General features: G+C 49.1%; 1 long non-coding RNA gene across 2 annotated transcripts in view; it reads left to right on the top strand.

The window, feature by feature from the left end:
• The first annotated feature begins 1,625 nt into the window (after positions 1-1,625).
• Positions 1,626-17,025, top strand: part of LOC123328414 — a 62,347-nt gene continuing 46,947 nt past the window's right edge. The window contains exon 1 of one of the 2 annotated variants that reach the window (XR_006543223.1): positions 1,626-2,884. This is a non-coding gene — a long non-coding RNA (uncharacterized LOC123328414). Of the gene's footprint in view, positions 2,885-9,956; positions 10,084-17,025 lie in introns of those variants that run through there. The other variant, XR_006543224.1, reaches the window with a different exon arrangement.

Below are 17,025 nucleotides of genomic sequence, written 5' to 3'. Positions count from 1 at the left end.
TGGTAGGGGCCTCAGCTGTGGGGTCCACCCAGGCCTGCCTACCCAGCAGACAGTGACCCTTAACCAGACACCACAGGCATGGCCCCTGCCATGCTCAAGACCTGATCCCCTAGGTGTGCCGTGCACACGTGCAGCGAATGTTGGAGAGAATGTTGGAAGAACTCAGTTCAGTCTACTTCTGGGCTAGGGGAAAGCCCAGCATCTCTCCTGTGAGTCTCCTTTACTATTCACACACAACACTTCTGATACTTCTAGTCACCAAATGCGTAGAGGCTTTTCCTACACCAAGCACTGATCTGCAGGCGAAGTCCTGTAATTTCATTCAATTTTGATACTATCTACCTGGTTCAGTGGGTAAAGAATCCACCTGCAAGGCAGGAGACACAGGAGACAGAGTTCTGATCCCTGGATCAGGAAGATCCCCTGGAGGAGGGCCTGGCCACCTACTCCAGTATTCTTGCCTCGAGAATCCCATGGACAGAGGAGCCTAGCAGGCTACAGTCCATGGGGTTGAAAAGAGTCGGCATGCCTGAGCGACTGAACACATCACATATCACAGCGCATCTCCCTGGAGACAGTGTCACATTCCACAGATTAAGGGCTCAGTCCCACAAGACTATTCCCACCCCACTTCAGATGCCAGTTATAAGTAGTAGGTCTCCAGGTTACCCACAACTTCTGTTCAACTTGGCTACAAATTGGAGATTCCCATGATACCCCTCCTCAGGTTGGAGGTTAATTTGCTAGGGTTGCTCACAGAACTCAGGGAAATATTTTCTTATATTGACCAGTTTCTTAAAGGACATTATAAAGGATACAGATGAATAGTTGGAAGAAGAGACACTTAGGGTAAGGTCTGGGAGGGTATAGGAGTAGGTCCTCGTGCAGTTGAGGGGTGACATCCTTTCTGTATATAGTTTTGCTTGCGAACTTGGGAGCCCTCCAAACCCTATACTGTGGGGCTGTATGGAGGCTTCCCTGTGTAGGCATGCTCACTTGTTAACTTTGTCACCAGCCCCTTTTCTCTTTGTGGAAGATGAGAGATGGGGCTGAAAATTCCAAGCTTCTGATCACGGTTTGGTCTTTCCGGTGATCAGCCCCGTCCAGAAGGCATTCAGGAGCTCACTCAGAATTTCCTCATTAGAACAAAAGATGCTGCTAAGTGCTCTAATCACTTAAGAATTTACAAGGGTTTCAGGAGCTCTAGGCCAGGAACTGGGGGCAGAAACCAGTGTACATTTTCTATTATCTCACAGACAGTGTGCGCCGTGAGTTCTTACGTGCCCACAGTGGCTGGGCATATATGTCCAGCCACTGGACACATATGAGTGGTGGGATATATGTCCCTAAACACACGGTTTCTTGGATTGGGGGAAGCAGAGAAGAGCAGCAGGAAGAGCAGCCTTCCTATACTCTCTGTTTTTGTCTGATCCTTTGAATTAGGTCAGACAGCAGGAGGGAATGCAGTCAGACACCTAGAACTGGATGGCCCCAGGCACCGATACATCCTGTACCAATGAGCCAGCACTTGGGGAGTTTCTCCTTCCTGGGGGTCAAGGTCGGCCTGCATATGAAGCTGTGGACATGTGTGGACTCCGCCTCAGTCCGCACATGAAGCTGGATGGATCCAGCAGTAGCCTCCTCCCTGTAGCTACTCCTACAGAAGTAGCTCTGCCCTGTCCCCTCCCTTCCATCTAGGCTGCCACCTGCAGAGTCAGCTCAACCCCCTCCCAGAAGCGCCCCAACAGCTGAGTAAAGCAGTTCCTGGGCACCTTTCAGCCCCAGCACTTCAGATCCTACCATGTAGGGGAGACAGCACCCCCACTCCTAGCTCATCCAGTCCAACCCCTCCGGAGGCCAGAGATGGCAAGGAAGTTGCCTAAGTCTGAGCAGCCCAGCAGGGGAGAGCAGAGCATGGGGCTCCTCGCTGTCTCCCAGGCTGCCGGCTGCATGAGCGCTGTCCTGTCACTCACTCACTCACTCAGTCAGTGAGGATTTATTGAGTGTGTGCTGGGCACAAGAGCTTGTGCGAGGAGGGCAGAAAAAAGAGACTGATCTGCCCTCGGGGAGGCAGACGCAGGGCTCTGGGTGGGCGAGCATCCCTGTGCCCTGCAGGGTGGCTTTGGTGCCCTGGTGCGGTGGGTCCTCCTGGAAGTGGGGTTCCCTTGGGCGCTTTGGGGGAGAGACTTCTGGCCCAGGGCTTGTGGCAGGTGGAGGATGGGGTGAGGCGGGAGCTGAGACCGAGGGCTGGGACGTCTTGGGATGCGAGGGACTCACTGCCCCAATTTCCCCTAGGTCTGCCCCCACCAGGACTGTGTCTCTGCCTCTGTTTGACCTGGCCTCTCACCTCTGGAGCACGGCCCCTCAGCCATCTCCTTTGCTGCCCCTTGTGCCTCCCGAGGAAGCGTCCCCTCTCCTCGCCAGGCTCTCCCCCCTCCCCCTCCCCTCTCTGTCACCTCCACCCCAGAAAGAAGCCTTCACTTTCTCCACCAGCCTCTCTCCCCTCAACCCCCAGCAGCTGTGGGGGAAATTGGGCCATTTGAAGAATAAAGGAGAAGGCAGGAGGGAGGAAACCCCCATCTCAGGCCCGGTCCACAGCTGGGGTGAAAGCCTGTTCCTCGTTAACACCCCGACTCAGGGACCAGGACTGGGGTGTCGTGTCTCCTCCGCCTCCCGCGGGCCGGGAGGTGAAAGGCATGCTGGGAGGTGGTAGCCAGAGTTATTGGGAGCAGATGGGAAGGGATGGTGGAGGGGCAGGGCCGTGGGGGAGGGAGGGGCAACCTAGGGGTGGGAGGAAACCAAAAAGACCCTTACCCAGACCACTGGGGTCCTGAGCCAGTTATCTGGACGTTCTCCACGGGACATTCCTTGGTCCAGGTGACAGGTAAATCCAGATTTGAGGGATGGAGAGGCTTCAGAAAGGTCAATGCTAAGGCCATGTCTGTCTGGTATGGACCCTGGGGATCCACATCACCTGACCCTCTCCTGAGTCCCTCTGGGGTCTGAGGATCTGTGTCCAGGGGGCCTGACAGGGGTGGGGTGAGAGGTGGGAGCATGTGTTACATGTAGACTGTGCTCGAGGAAGACGGGGGCTGCTGGACTGGGAGTAGGAGGCTGGGCCCAGCGGTAGCTGACAGGAATGAGGTGGAGTCAGTCGAGGGGAAGTTCTCAAGAGCATTGAGGGCCAATGAGCCACGTTCCAAAGGTTGACTGTGATGCAGACAGGGATGCTGGTGAGTGTGGTGCTGGTTGCGGAGCTGACAGAGGCGGTGTGGTGGTGGCGATGGGGCCGTGAATGTGGAGCCTGATGTCCTCCGTGTCCAGTGACTCCACCCAGTTGCTCGCCTGCTTTTATGGGAGCCACTTGGTGAAACGTCCCTTTCTGTTTGGTAAGACCCCGCCCTCTCATCTCCAGTCCTTGGAAACACCTTGGTCTTAGCTGAGCTGAGTCCTGGTCTTCATCCCTAACCGTCTTTGCAGCCCCCAGACCTCGGCCCAGAGCTGAGTCCACAGAGACGAGTGGAAGGTGCTGAGTCCCAACCACTTTAGAATCCAAGCGGTTTAAGGTCTGGAGGAAGAGGTGGGGCCAGAGAGGGTGAGTCAGGACTGCAGTTGTGGACCCCCTTGGCCCCTGCTCCTTAGGCACTCCTCCTTCTTAGCCAGGCCAGGCAGGCCCCCGGGCCTGCACTTCCTGCCTCACATGGCTTGGGCCCAGATTCCTCCTCCAATGTTTTAATTAGATCCCATGCTCATTAGCTGCCCAAATGCCTTCCAGACACCCTGCAGCTGCTCTGGCCCTCCCCACACCTGCCCATCCAGCTGGGCCTCCCCCACACCTGAAAGACATCGGGGCTTAGAACTGCAGCCCCTCCCTGGGGCCTCCAACAGCCAGGACCAGGAAAGGAGAAGCAGGCTCTTTGGCTGAGGGAGGGTGGGAGGCCACAGGAGGGGCCTTGCTCTGCAGGGAAGCCTGGGAGGTGAGTTGTGGCACAGCCCAGGAGATAGGACGTTGGATGCCCCATCTGCCAATACCAGAGAGCCTGGGCTCTGGTCCCCTGCCACCTCACTGAGCCTAGGTCCTTCCCTCCTGGGCCCCCTTGAGAGGACTGATCAGCACCCAGGTGTTAGCCTTCTGTACAAGTGTAGTGGCCAAGAAGGGTGTGTGAGGGAGAAAGCTAGCCCAGAAAGGGTGCTTTGGGGAGCTGGGCTTTGATCTCAGCAGACTTCCTTGTAGGATTTGCCAGTCCAAATCATCACTCAGTGAGTGGCAGAAAGGGTCATATCCCAGATCATGGTAAGTGGCCCAAGCTTGAACTCGGATTCACCCCTTGCAGCGATTCTCCTTTCTGGTCTGTTGATTTCTACCAGCTCCAGGGACTCGAGCCACATAGACACAAATGAATTCATTAAACATTTGTTCATATACACTCATGAGGAGACAGACACTGCTGTAAGAACTCTAAATTCTAACTCACTTAATCTTGCAATAACGCTATGAGATAGAAATTATTTTTTATCCCCATTTAACAGAGCAGTAGTGGAGAAGGCAATGGCATCCCATTCCAGTACTCTTGCCTGGAAAATCCCATGGACGGAGGAGCCTGGTAGGCTCAGCCCCTGGGCTCTGCAGCCTCTCTAGAACAGAACATGTGTGGTGTTTCCTGGTGAGGGACAGTGGTGGCCCTACTTAAATCTTCCCTCCAGTAACCAGTAGGTTCTGGAACTACTGCTACCCCAGGAGAGATGGAAGATTTTGATTGTGTGGCCAGGGGCAGACAAGTTAGTTCCTGGCTTCCTGACTCGTTTTGTGTCCTGTGAAATGGGAAAGCCATTCTTAGCTTGTAGCATTGCCTTGAGCATTCAGCAGAGTGGCAGAGGCACTCCCGCTCTGCCCTGTCTGCTCTGTGATAATTTGGATCCTGCCTGGAGTGGCGGGAAATGAAAGTATAAGTTGTTGCTCAGCACCTCTGCTCCCAAGCTGGGTTTGGATGGGAGTGATGGTGAGAGGGTGGCCCTCAGCACTCTTCTGTTCCCCTAAGACACTTTGAAGAGCCTTAGGACTCCCCAGACCTCAGAATCATTGCCCTAAAGGGGCCAACTGACTACCTTTTGGAGGGCCAGCTGGTGCCCTGTTTGGAGGCCTAGCCCACCCCTCTGGAGTTTGCCTTGGGGCTTTCTCCCTCCCCTCACGTGATGACGATTCTGGGCTGAATGAGCTGGTCTGGGAGGATGCATGGAAATGAGCACGCTGAGCCAGGGCTCACTTACGCAGGTGGGGAGAAAGCCTGCCTGCCCAGCAGCCATCCTAGCTCTGTGTGTGTGTGTGTGTGTGTGTGTGTGTGTGTGTGTGTGTGTGTGTGTGTGTGTGTGTGTGTGTGTGTGTGTGTGTGTGTGTGTGTGTGTGTGTGTGTGTGTGTGTGTGTGTGTGTGTGTGTGTGTGTGTGTGTGTGTGTGTGTGTGTGTGTGTGTGTGTGTGTGTCTTTAGTGCCTTAACTAGTTTTTCCATCCGCCCTTCACTCCTCATCGTCAGTTTCCCCAGCAGCAGTCTGGAAGGCGCTGGTTGCCAGGACCAGCTCTAAATGTCAAGGCCTGGAAAATCCAACCAGCCCCTGGGCCCAGCATCCCCACCCCAGGTGGCAAGGTCCTGGGGACTGGCATGGGGAGAGAATGATGAAGCTAGCAGCCCCTACCCTACTGCATGTACCTCTGCACCTCTGCAGAATTATTGTGCTACTGGCTGGGATCCTGGGCCTCCCAGATCCAGGCTCCTCCCTGGACTAGACCAGGCGATGGCTTCCTACACCTGTACCAAGAAAGACCTTGTCATGGCCCGGCTGCTCAAGGTCTACAGTGGCCCTCACTGCCCGGCTGGTCCGATAGTAGGTCCTCAACTTAGTACTTAATTTCCTGCCATCAACAGTTCTCTTCAATTTGGTTGCTGGTTACTTCAAACATGACCACTCCATGCCCCCTTCTAGAATCCACCTTCTTTGAGAAATTTTCTTTGATCAAGGACTACTTTTCTTACTACCTAGTCTTGGGCTTCCCAAGTGGCTCAGTGGGTAAAGAACTTTCCTTCAATGCAGGAGACGCAGGAGGGGCGGGTTCTATCCCTGGGTTGGGAAGATCTCCTGGAGGAGGACATGGCAACCTACTACAACATTCCTGCCTGGCGAGTCCCGTGGGCAGAGGAGCCTGCTGGGCTACACTCCATGGGGTCACATAGGTCGGACACGCCTGAGGTGACTGAGCACACACGCAGTCTTGTGCTTAGGGAGAGACCCATTTGTCATGAGGGGGGAATCAAACCAGGCACATTGATGGCAGCCTCCTCAAATGGGGTCTTGTCTGCCATTCAGTCAGAACTGAGTTTGAATTTCGTGTGCTCAGTTCTGCCCAGCTGTATGGCTTCGGGCTACTCACTTTCATGCTCTTGGACTATAGTTTCTTAACCTTTAAAATGGGAATCATAGTCCATTTCCTGTCTACATGAAACTCATAATTCTCCTTGAAGATCAGGGGAATGAAGAACACAACTCACATCCTTCATTCCTAAGGTGAGTTCCATGCCGCCTTGTAGGAGGATGTACTGATTTGCTCAGAGTACCACAGACTGGGCAGCTGACAGAACTAATATGTATTTTCTCAAAGTTCCGGAGGCTCGGAGTCCAAGACCAAGATGCTGTTAGGATTGACTTCTGATTCCACCTTTCTTTCTGGCCTGTAGGCGGCCACCTTCTCACCGTCCTCATGTGGCCCTTCCTGGGTGCAACCAGCTGGAGAGAAAGACAGAGCGCGTGTCTTCCCCTTCTTTTAAGAACATCAGTCCTGCGGGATAACAACTCCGTTCTTATGACCTCATTTAGCCCTAGTGATCCACTGAAAGGCCCTATCTCCAAATACAGTCACACTGGGGGTTAGGCGAGTTACAACAGAGAACTTTTGTAGTGACATAATTCAGTCCATAACAATAGGTAAAGAAAAAGTTTCAACGTTGAGTAAGTTTGGGAACTTAAATGAATTAAATAGGGTTCTTGACTGAAGGTCTTCTCACAGGCTTTAACTGTGAACAGAACTCTCCAAGATGAGACTGTGTTTCCCAAACACATGTGACCTCAAAACTCATTTTTGATTGATTTTGCCAAGCTAGAGTTTTTAGGAGCTGTATTTGCTATCCTCTGTTCTAGTCAATTGTTGCATAGTTTTTTCTAACTTGAGTACCCATGGGGAAGGAAGTCGGAGAAGGCGATGGCACCCCACTCCAGTACTCTTGCCTGGAAAATCCCATGGATGGAGGCACCTGGTGGGCTGCAGTCCATCGGGTCACTAAGAGTTGGACACGACTGAGTGACTTCACTTTCACTTTTCACTTTCCTGCATTGGAGAAGAAAATGGCAACCCACTCCAGTGTTCTTGCCTGGAGAATCCCAGGGACGGGGAAGCCTGGTGGGCTGCTGTCTATGGGGTCGCACAGAGTCGGACAGGACTGAAGCGACTTAGCAGCAGCAGCAGCAGCAGCAGGGAAAGGAAGTTCAGCATTATTTACTGTTCACCTAGAGAACAGTAACCAGACAGCTTTCCTGGTGATTTTGCATCTCCAGCGAGTAATTCCAGTTTGTGATATTGCTGAGCTCACCTGTTAGAGTGCTGCATGAGGTCTCTCCAACCTACAAATTTCTTCCTTCTTTCATTTTTTGGGAGGCTCAGACTGGCAGCTGAATCTGCACGTGGCTCCAAGATCACAGTAGTTCAACCTAGGTCCCTGGAAGGCAGCTCTTTGCCATCATATGCCATCAGGCCTTTGCAACATTTCAGTTGTAGCCTTGTCTGGAGGCCGAGCGATGGACAGCTCTCAGCGGGATAACCCTCTTCCCCTTTCACTATGCATGCACCAAGCTCCTCGCCTTTTTGCTGAAACGGGCACTGTCCAGGAAGTTGTAGTCTGGAGCCTTTTACTCCCAGATCCGAGGACTATCATGGCACCATGTTGGGAGCTTGTTAGAAACGTAGCATCTCAGGACCCATTGCAGACCTATTGAACCAGAATCTGCATTTAGCAAGCTCCCAGGTGATTTATAGGCAGGCTTATTAAGGTTTCAAAAGTTCTAGTCTGGAACAGTGATTTTTCAGAAACACAGGTGGTGACTATAGTGGTCTGTGAAGATGATGCCATGACTTGCAATCACCGTTAAAAAAAAGAGTAGAATTGAAAATATAGGATACCCTAAGCAAGTATTTTTCGGGGGTAAACTTTGGGTTGTGACATAAAATATGTGTCACTATCAAAAAGTTTGAAGACAATGGTCTAGAGGCAATCAAGATAGTGAGACAGGGGACTGGCTCTGGTGACCTCTGCTGGCCCCACCCACCCCTCCCCACCTGGCCTTTCCAGCTGTACTGGCTGCCTAAGGGTTTCCTGCCACCAACCACATAGACCTTGTCACCACACCCTGTGGCCCAGTGCCTGGGTTTTGGGGTGTGGTGGGGGAGAGCTGGAACCCAAAAGAGTGACTTTTAAAATAGGTTCTTCCCCAGATTTATTTTCCCCTGGCTCCTTCTCCCCCTTCCTTTTCCAGCTCCTTGCCTTGTCCTCCTTCTCCCTCTCCTGTTCCGAGCTGGAAGGCGAAGCCAAATCCCGCTCATCAGAGAGTCTCCTCCTGCCACACGATACATTTCTCCTTCCCAAGGCCCCTCACCCCATGCTGAGGAGTCAAAATAACCTGACTGACCCCGCGCCTGCAGGGCCATTCCCACCTCTGGCAGTCGGCCACCAGCCCCAAGTCTGCCAGAAAATTTATCTGATCTTTGAACTTAGCACTCTCCCGGAGATAAACCTGGGCAACTGCTAAAGGCATCAGAGCTGCTGCAGAGTCTGAGAGTCAGGCATTCGAAGGTGAGCAGGGCGGGGAGAGGGCAGGAGGCCCTGGAGCAGAGATGCTGGGAGTCAGAGGGACTATCTACGAGCCCTTTCTCCCTCCCTTCATCCTCAGATTCTGGCCCATGGCCAAAATGGAATGTCTGAAAATCTACCAAGAGATCTTCTCTTTGGAAGTCCTTCACCATCAGCACCACCAACATCACTTTTATAGGCGACATAGGGTGATCCCATGTCTCCATATGCCTGGAATATTGGGGTTTGCATATTAATGGGCCCTTGTTTGACTATTAAGAGTGTTCCAATATGGATTTTAAATTATCTCGTCAATTGTTCTGGTCTATGTAGGAAAACTAAAGAAAACTTGACCAAAGGTCATAAAGTTTATCAGCAGTTCATCTGGGGCTTGCTGCAAATTATATGCTCCTCCCCAAATGCCTCATGCTCTTCCTAGGATGCCTCACTTCCCGCTTCTCACTCCACCTGATGGGAAGGATAGTGTAGATTGGTGTGTGAACTTGTGTGTTGGGATCCTAAACTCCTTACAGGCCTTGAGAGCTGGTTAGAGTGACCTCATTCACCCTCTAACAATCTTAACCAGCTGCAGGGTGCAGTAGAACTGAGAGAAATTTCTGAAGCCTCAAATTCTTCTTCATGGATGGATGGAGTTGAGACAGAAGCTGAAGTATTACCCAGGGGTGAAGGATCTTTCCTCAGGCTGCTCTTTGATTTTTCCCTTCAGGCTTGCTCAGGTGGAAGGTAGAAAGGTGAACTTTCTGAGAGTGTTCCCTCTTCCTGTTCTCTGCAAGGGTGTGTGTGGAGAGGGGAGTTGGGCAGGTGGACCTGGGAGTTAGTGGTTGGGGAGGAGGCAGGAGCTAGTGCTTTGTATGCTGAGGGACCTGGGGTCTGGAAACAGGGTTTGGGGATAGAGGGACAGCATTAGCTGCAGGTGATATGTTCTGGCAGTAACAGCCCATGAGCTTGGACTAGTTGGGGGAACAACTTAGAGGCATAAGCCTACCCAAAGGCTCTTGTTTTCCTTGTTCCTCCAAGCCACTCATAGGAATTGAACTTTTGACAGGTTCCTGGGTGTGTCAAGGCTACTGGCCACAGACTCAGAGGGCTTGAAATCTTGTCCCACTGAATGCAAACCCTTGAGATTTGCTGGGAATCTGCCATATCTAGTCCAAGGATTGTGCAGGAAACAGGTGAGCACATTGCTAGTCGGGGGTGGAAGAGCCACATATTCTCAAAAACATACACATATACAAAAGCACACATGTAGACACAACCCATAAATAACACAGTCACAATACTCATTTAACCCATGCACACCCACACGGATACCAAACACACATACTCACTGCTAGACACCTCTCACACACTCATTCATATTCATGTATATGTACACACGTACAAACATGCATGATAACACATTCATATACACGTGTATGTACAGCCACATGTATACATACATACGGGTAGGCACACAGCTGCATAGTAGGTGCTCACATGTGCATTGTCCCCTGGCCATGGGGAACGGTTCACTGCCATGAAAGAGGGAAGGTTCAGAGCTCTCAGAATAGGAGCTGTGTGCACGGAGAACATCCTGGTTCTTAGGTACTTGAGGCTCAGGAACACTGAGGACGGATGAGCGAGTGGGGCTTGGAGTATAGGTGCAGCAGATGGAATGGGGAAGATGTCATAACCAAAGCACCCTCAACCAGGCTCCCACCTCATTGTCCACACAGTGTCCCAAGGGATGAACTTCTCCTTGCCCCTTCTGTCCCATATCCCATCCTGACTCGCTGGAAGAGAATGAGTGGATTACATACAAAAGGAAACCCAAATCAAATTGACATCAGACTTCTCCCCAGCAATGATGTATGCAAGAAGACAGTGAAACATTTTTATTCAAGTAATGTTGATTTACAATGTTGTGTCAATCTGTGCTGCACAGCAAATTGACTCAGTTATGTACATATACACATTCTCTTTAATATTATTTTCTACTGTGGTTTATCACAGGGTAAGCTCAAATCATAGATATTATGTACTCATATCATAGAATACTGAGCACAGTTTCCTGTGCTATATAGTAGGACCTTGTTGTTTATCCATGTCTAAATGTAATACTTTGCATCTACTAACCCCAAGCTCCCAGTCTACCCCTCTCCCTTAGCCCTCCCCCTTGGTAATCACGAGTCTGTTCTCTATGAGTCTGTTTCGGTTTATAAAACAGATAGGTTCATTTTTGCCATATTTTACATTCCATATATGTGATATCATATGGTATTTGTCTTTCTCTTTCTGACTTAATTCACTTAGTAATGATAAGTCTAATTGCATCCATGTTGCTGCAAGTGGAATTATTTTATTCTTTTTTATGGCTGAGTAGTATTCCATTGTGTGTGTGTGTGTGTGTGTGTGTGTGTGTGTGTGTGTATACACACACCACATCTTGTTTATCCATTCATCTGTTAATGAACATTTAGTTTGTTTCCATGTTTTGGCTACTGTGAACAGTGCTTCTGTGAATATAGGGGTACATGTATCATTTTGAATTATAGTTTTATCTGGGCATATTCCCAGTAAACTGGAAAATTCTGAAAGAGATGGGAATACCAGACCACCTGACCAGCCTCTTGAGAAACTTGTATGCAAGTCAGGAAGCAACAGTTAGAACTGGACATGGAACAACAGACTGGTTCCAAATAGGAAAAGGAGTACGTCAAGGCTGTATATTGTCACCCTGCTTATTTACTTTATAAGCAGAGTACATCATGAGAAACGCTGGGCTGGAGGAAGCACAAGCTGGAATCAAGATTGCTGGGAGAAATATCAATAACCTCAGATATGCAGATGACACCGCCCTTATAGCAGAAAGTGAAGAATAAAGAGCCTCTTGATGAAAGTGAAAGAGGAGAGTGAAAAAGTTGGCTTAAAGCTCAACAGTCAGAAAACGAAGATCATGGCATCTGGTCCCATCACTTCATGGCAAATAGATGGGGAAACAGTGGAAACAGTGGCTGACTTTATTTTTCTGGGCTCCAAAATCACTGCAGATGGTGATTGCAGCCATGAAATTAAAAGACACTTACTCCTTGGAAGGAAAGTTATGACCAACCTAGACAGCATATTAAAAAGCAGAGACATTACTTTGTCGACAAAGGTCCATCTAGTCAAGGTTATGGTTTTTCCAGTGGTCATATATGGATGTGAGAGTTTGACTATAAAGAAAGCTGAGTGCAGAAGAACAGATGCTTTTGAACTGTGGTGTTGGAGAAGACTCTTGAGAGTCCCTTGGACTGCAAGGAGGTCCAACCAGTCCATCCTAAAGGAGATCAGTCCTGGGTGTTCATTGGCAGGACTGATTCTGAAGCTGAAACTCCATTACTTTGGCCACTTGATGCAAAGAGCTGACTCATTGGAAAAGATCCTGATGCTGGGAAAGATTGGGGGCAGGAGGAGAAGGGGACGACAGAGGATGAGATGGTTGGATGGTATTACTGACTTGATGAACATGGGTTTGGGTGAACTCTGGGAGCTGGTGATGGACAGGGGGGACTGCTATGCTGTGGTTCATGGGGTCATAAAGAGTCGGACACGAGTGAGCGACTGGACTGATCTGAACTGATTCCCAGTAGTGGGCTTGCTGGATTGTATGGTAATTCTATTTTTAGTTTTCTGAGGAAACTCCATTCTGTTTTTCATAGTGGCTGTATCAACTTACATTCCCACCAACAGTGTAGGAGGGTTCCCTTTTCTCCACACCCTCTCCAGCATTTGTTATTTGTAGACTTTTTAAGGATGGTCATTCTGACTGGTGTGAGACGGTACCTTGTTTTGAGTTGCACTTCTTTAATAATTAGCAATGTTGATCATCTTTTCATGTGCCTACTGGTCAACTGTATGTTTTAAGTAATCTTCCCCCCCCCCCCCTCACTGTGTGGCATGTGGGATCTTTGTTTTCTGACCAGGGAACAAACTTGTGACCAGCTGCAGTAGAAGTGTGGATTCTTAACCACTAAACCACCAGTGAAGTCCCAAAGACAGTGGAATTCCAAACTGGTTTCCACTGAATTTGTTGGGGGAAGCAAAACATAGCTCCTGTGTCTACTCTTAGAAAAAGAAGCTCCCCAGGGACCCTTTTAGAGGACATTTCCCATGAGGATCATATGTGTCAAAGCTGTTTGAAAATCTATGTGAACAGTCAGACTAGCCTACTCGGGCAGGTGGACTGGACATAGCAGGATTAGAGTAAGCAGAAAGGAGAAGAAGGCCTGTCTGGTGGGGAACTACAGGATAAGGTCCAGAGGCCATCAGGCATTCCAGAAAGTGCTTCTGAGCTGTCTTGCCTGGGAGCAGTCACTCAGGACCTGTTTGCTGCAGGGACTCTGAGTTTATATAGGACAGACCCTCCTCCTCCTGACCTGTCACTCAAGTACAGTCGGATGCTACACCTGTGAGGCTGTGCTATGGTTTGGTATATTCCACTAATGTTATTAATAGATCAAAGTTCAGTCAGTGGTCAGGGTCAGCATTGGTTTTTCAGCTGGGGTCAAGGCTAGTCTTAGGCCAGAGTCAGTTTGGTGGCCATTGTCAGAGGTTGGTCATGGCCAGGGCTGGAATCAGTCTGAGTCAGTGTCAGGGTCAGTCTGTGGTCAGTCTGAGGTTACATTGATGTGACCAGAATTAGGGCTGAGTGTGACTGGGAAGCAATTTATCCTCAATGTAATTGATGTGGATGAGACTTGCAGGGAGTCCTGTGACCTCCCAAAGCCCCAGCTGTTGAAAGGTTGCCTGGCCCCTCCTCCAGTGGAGACATACACTATCTCGACGTTGGTAGCTCCGAGTTCCCAAGTCTGTGGTGAGGCCTGGGGTGGGAACAGCATACCTGTCAATCCATGTGCTCCGCAGCTAGAAGGCCCCCGCTCCCCCACTGACAGCACTCCTGCACATGGCCTCAGCCTGGGAGGTCTCATGGGGGCCATGCAGATGGTGGCCCCGACTGTGGAGCTTGGCATCTGGAGGCCAGGCTTTGACATGGAATGTGGCCCATGGCAAGGGCTCTTCATATGTGTCACAGCTGGTCATGGGCTTCGTGGGGCCTCCAGCAAGTCTGAGTGACAACCTTCATCCCATGCAGACCCATTCTTCATCTGCGAAAACAACCAGCGATCCCACTTAATTCTGCTACTTTGCCCATGGAAAGGGGCAATGAGCAGTTTCTTTGCCCTGAGTTTATGCCTCTTTCAGTGTTTTGTCCTGGAAGCCGACCATTCCAGAAGGAGAAGCAAGGAAAGGAAGGGGATAGGAAAGCTAGGAAATGGCCAGGCAGTTGGCAAACTTATTCTGTAAAGGACAAGATAGTAAATGTTTTAGGCTCTGTAGGCCATTAAGTCTCTGCTGCAACAATTCTACTCTGTTGTCCTGCAAAAGCAGCCACAGGCAATACATAAATGAATGCGTGTGGCTGTGTTCCAATAAAACTTTATTTTTCTTTTGATATTTTCCCAACTCTTTAAAAATATAAGGAACTGTTCTCAGCCTTTAGACTGTGCAAAAACAGGAAGTGGGCCATGGTTTGCCGACCCCTGTTTCAAGCCATTGGGATTGAGGTGGTCTGTTATGCAGCAATAGATAACTGGAATACTAACCCGGCCTTGTAGATGGTTCAGTGAAATTGATGTGAAATTGAGGCACAGGCACTGAGAAACTCCTTTGAATTCACAGCCAGTCAATGTGTACTTAGCACATTGGTGCGTAGCTCATTTACAGGAGGCTGGGTGGGTTGGAATGGTGAGATTAGAATGAAAAAGATTGGAGGAATAAGAGCTGTTTGTTGCTTTCCAGCCGTGTTCAGGGAAGAGAGGCTCAGGAAACAGGGGAGGGCTCTCTTTTGTGGAGTTAAGATATTTTATTAGGCTTCCCCAGAGCACAGTAAACTTTCCCTCCAAGCCATTCCACACCCCCTTTCTAGTTCCACATTCACAAGGCAATCATCTGAATAAGAATTTGTCTTTGTAGGTAGTAGAGTTGTTATTATTAACATTTATCGGGGTGCTTACTGTATTCCAAGCACTGTTATAAGTTCTTTAGGTGCATTAACTCATTATCTTCACCATGATCAGTTATTACTCCTAATTTATAAATGAGGAAACTGAAATTCAGAGAGTTTAAATGTAGGGCTAGGACTTGAACCTAGGCAGCTTGGGTACTGACCCTGTGTACTTGACTATTCTGCTATTCTCTTCCTTATCCCAACCCTGGAAAAGGATGCCCTGGAGTGGAGGGCATATATTAGGCCTGAAGAAGGAACAGTCCCTGCTACAGAAGAATGAACTGACATCTTGTTTGAACTCTGGCTTGTGTGAATTGAGTTAATGCACTGTGATTGTGGATTTTTCAGTTTTTTGGAAGTTCTGATAATTTTTACTTTGTATACTTTTGAGGTTATGTTATTATATACAGAGAGTTTAAACTTGCTATACCTTTCTGGTGAACTAAATCTTTTTTGATTGTGACCAGATTCTTGGTTGGACATGACTGAGCGACTTCACTTTCACTTTTCACTTTCATGCATTGGAGAAGGAAATGGCAACCCACTCCAGTGTTCTTGCCTGGAGAATCCCAGGGACGGAGAAGCCTGGTGGGCTGCCGTCTATGGGGTAGCACAGAGTCGGACACGACTGAAGCGATTTAGCAGCAGCAGCAGCAGATTCTCGGTAATGCCTTTTTCTTAAAGTCTCTTTTTCATTACTGCAGCTTTTCTTTGGTAAGCATCCTTAGGTTTTTGATATCTTATGTAAATATTTAATTAGATTAAAGTGTTATATTTTAAATAATATGATAGTGAAAAACTGATTAAAGTTATGATCCCAATTACATAAAATCTCATAGCTCGAGATTCCTTGGACTCCCCCAGCAATACAGATTTGGTTAGTGATTCCAGTGAACGACCTGTAATTGTTCTGTAAACTCTCAGTGATGGGTTTCCTTGTCCTCTCTTTCTTCTCCCTTCTTCCTCCCCTCCCTACCTCTTCTTTTCCTTTCTTTTTCTTCTTCCCAGATCTGTTCTGTATCAAGCTAATTTTTGTATAATCCTGGGAGGCAGGATTATGTGTGTGTTTGTGTGACTCCCAGGTGGTGCTATTGGTAAAGAACCCCCCTGGCAATGCAGGAGACGTAAGAGACGAAGGTTCTACCCCTGGGTTGGGAAAATGCCCCGAAGGAGGGTATGGCAACCCACTCCAGTACTCTTGCCTGGAGAATCCCATGGACAGAGGAGTCTGGCAGGCTACAGTCCACAGGGTAGCAAAGAGTCAGATGGGACTGAAGTGACTTGGCGTGCACACACGTGTGTGTGTACACGCACCTGTGCGAGGATGCTGGGGAAGAGAAAGGGAGAGGCCATTTTACTCTTAATTCACCCTGGACAGTGCAATTCTTTATAATTCCAGTTTACTGTGGGAGAGGACTGTCCGAACTTGGGAAAGCCCTGGGCTTTCTATTCTCTTCTCCTCTTCCTGAGAGGTGTGAAAAATCACAGCTTGGTTTTGAGGCTTTGTCTTACAGATTGGCTAGTGCCTTCAGGGTTAAAGTGCTCCCTTACCTTTCTGGGCAATCTCCTCCTTCTAGATTTAGCCTGCTAATTTCCATTTCCGTATGATCTCTTCTATGCTCTAAAGATTATGTTTTTAAAAGTAATCCCCTGTCGCTTTCAATTGTTCTCAGTAAGAGGATTGAGTCAAATAACTTAGCCCACTAGTACCTGAAGCAGAAGTCAATTTGCTCCTTTTTGAAACTCTGCCTTCCCCTGGATCACATGGTATCACTCTTTCCCACCCAATTTCCCACCTGGCTCTGCGGCCCCTTTTCAGTCTACTATGGGCTCAGGCCTAAAATGTCAGTGTTCCTTAGCAAAGAGCCCCTACATGTTGGCTTTATCTTCCCTCTACATGTTTCCCGGGGACTTCACATATTTCCTTGACTTTACTGCCTGAGATACTCATGAACTGCAAACTGATGTCTCTAGTCCCAACTCCTCTCCTGTGCCCCACAACGTATGCCTACTGGATATTTCTCTAATCTTTTGGAGACACCTCAAAATCATCATGTTCAAAGCTGAACTTCTTGTTGCCTCCCAC

This window comes from Bubalus bubalis, chromosome 12, assembly GCF_019923935.1.
Source record: "Bubalus bubalis isolate 160015118507 breed Murrah chromosome 12, NDDB_SH_1, whole genome shotgun sequence".
Taxonomy (NCBI): domain Eukaryota; kingdom Metazoa; phylum Chordata; class Mammalia; order Artiodactyla; family Bovidae; genus Bubalus; species Bubalus bubalis.
This window is presented reverse-complemented; position numbering and strand designations above follow the sequence as displayed.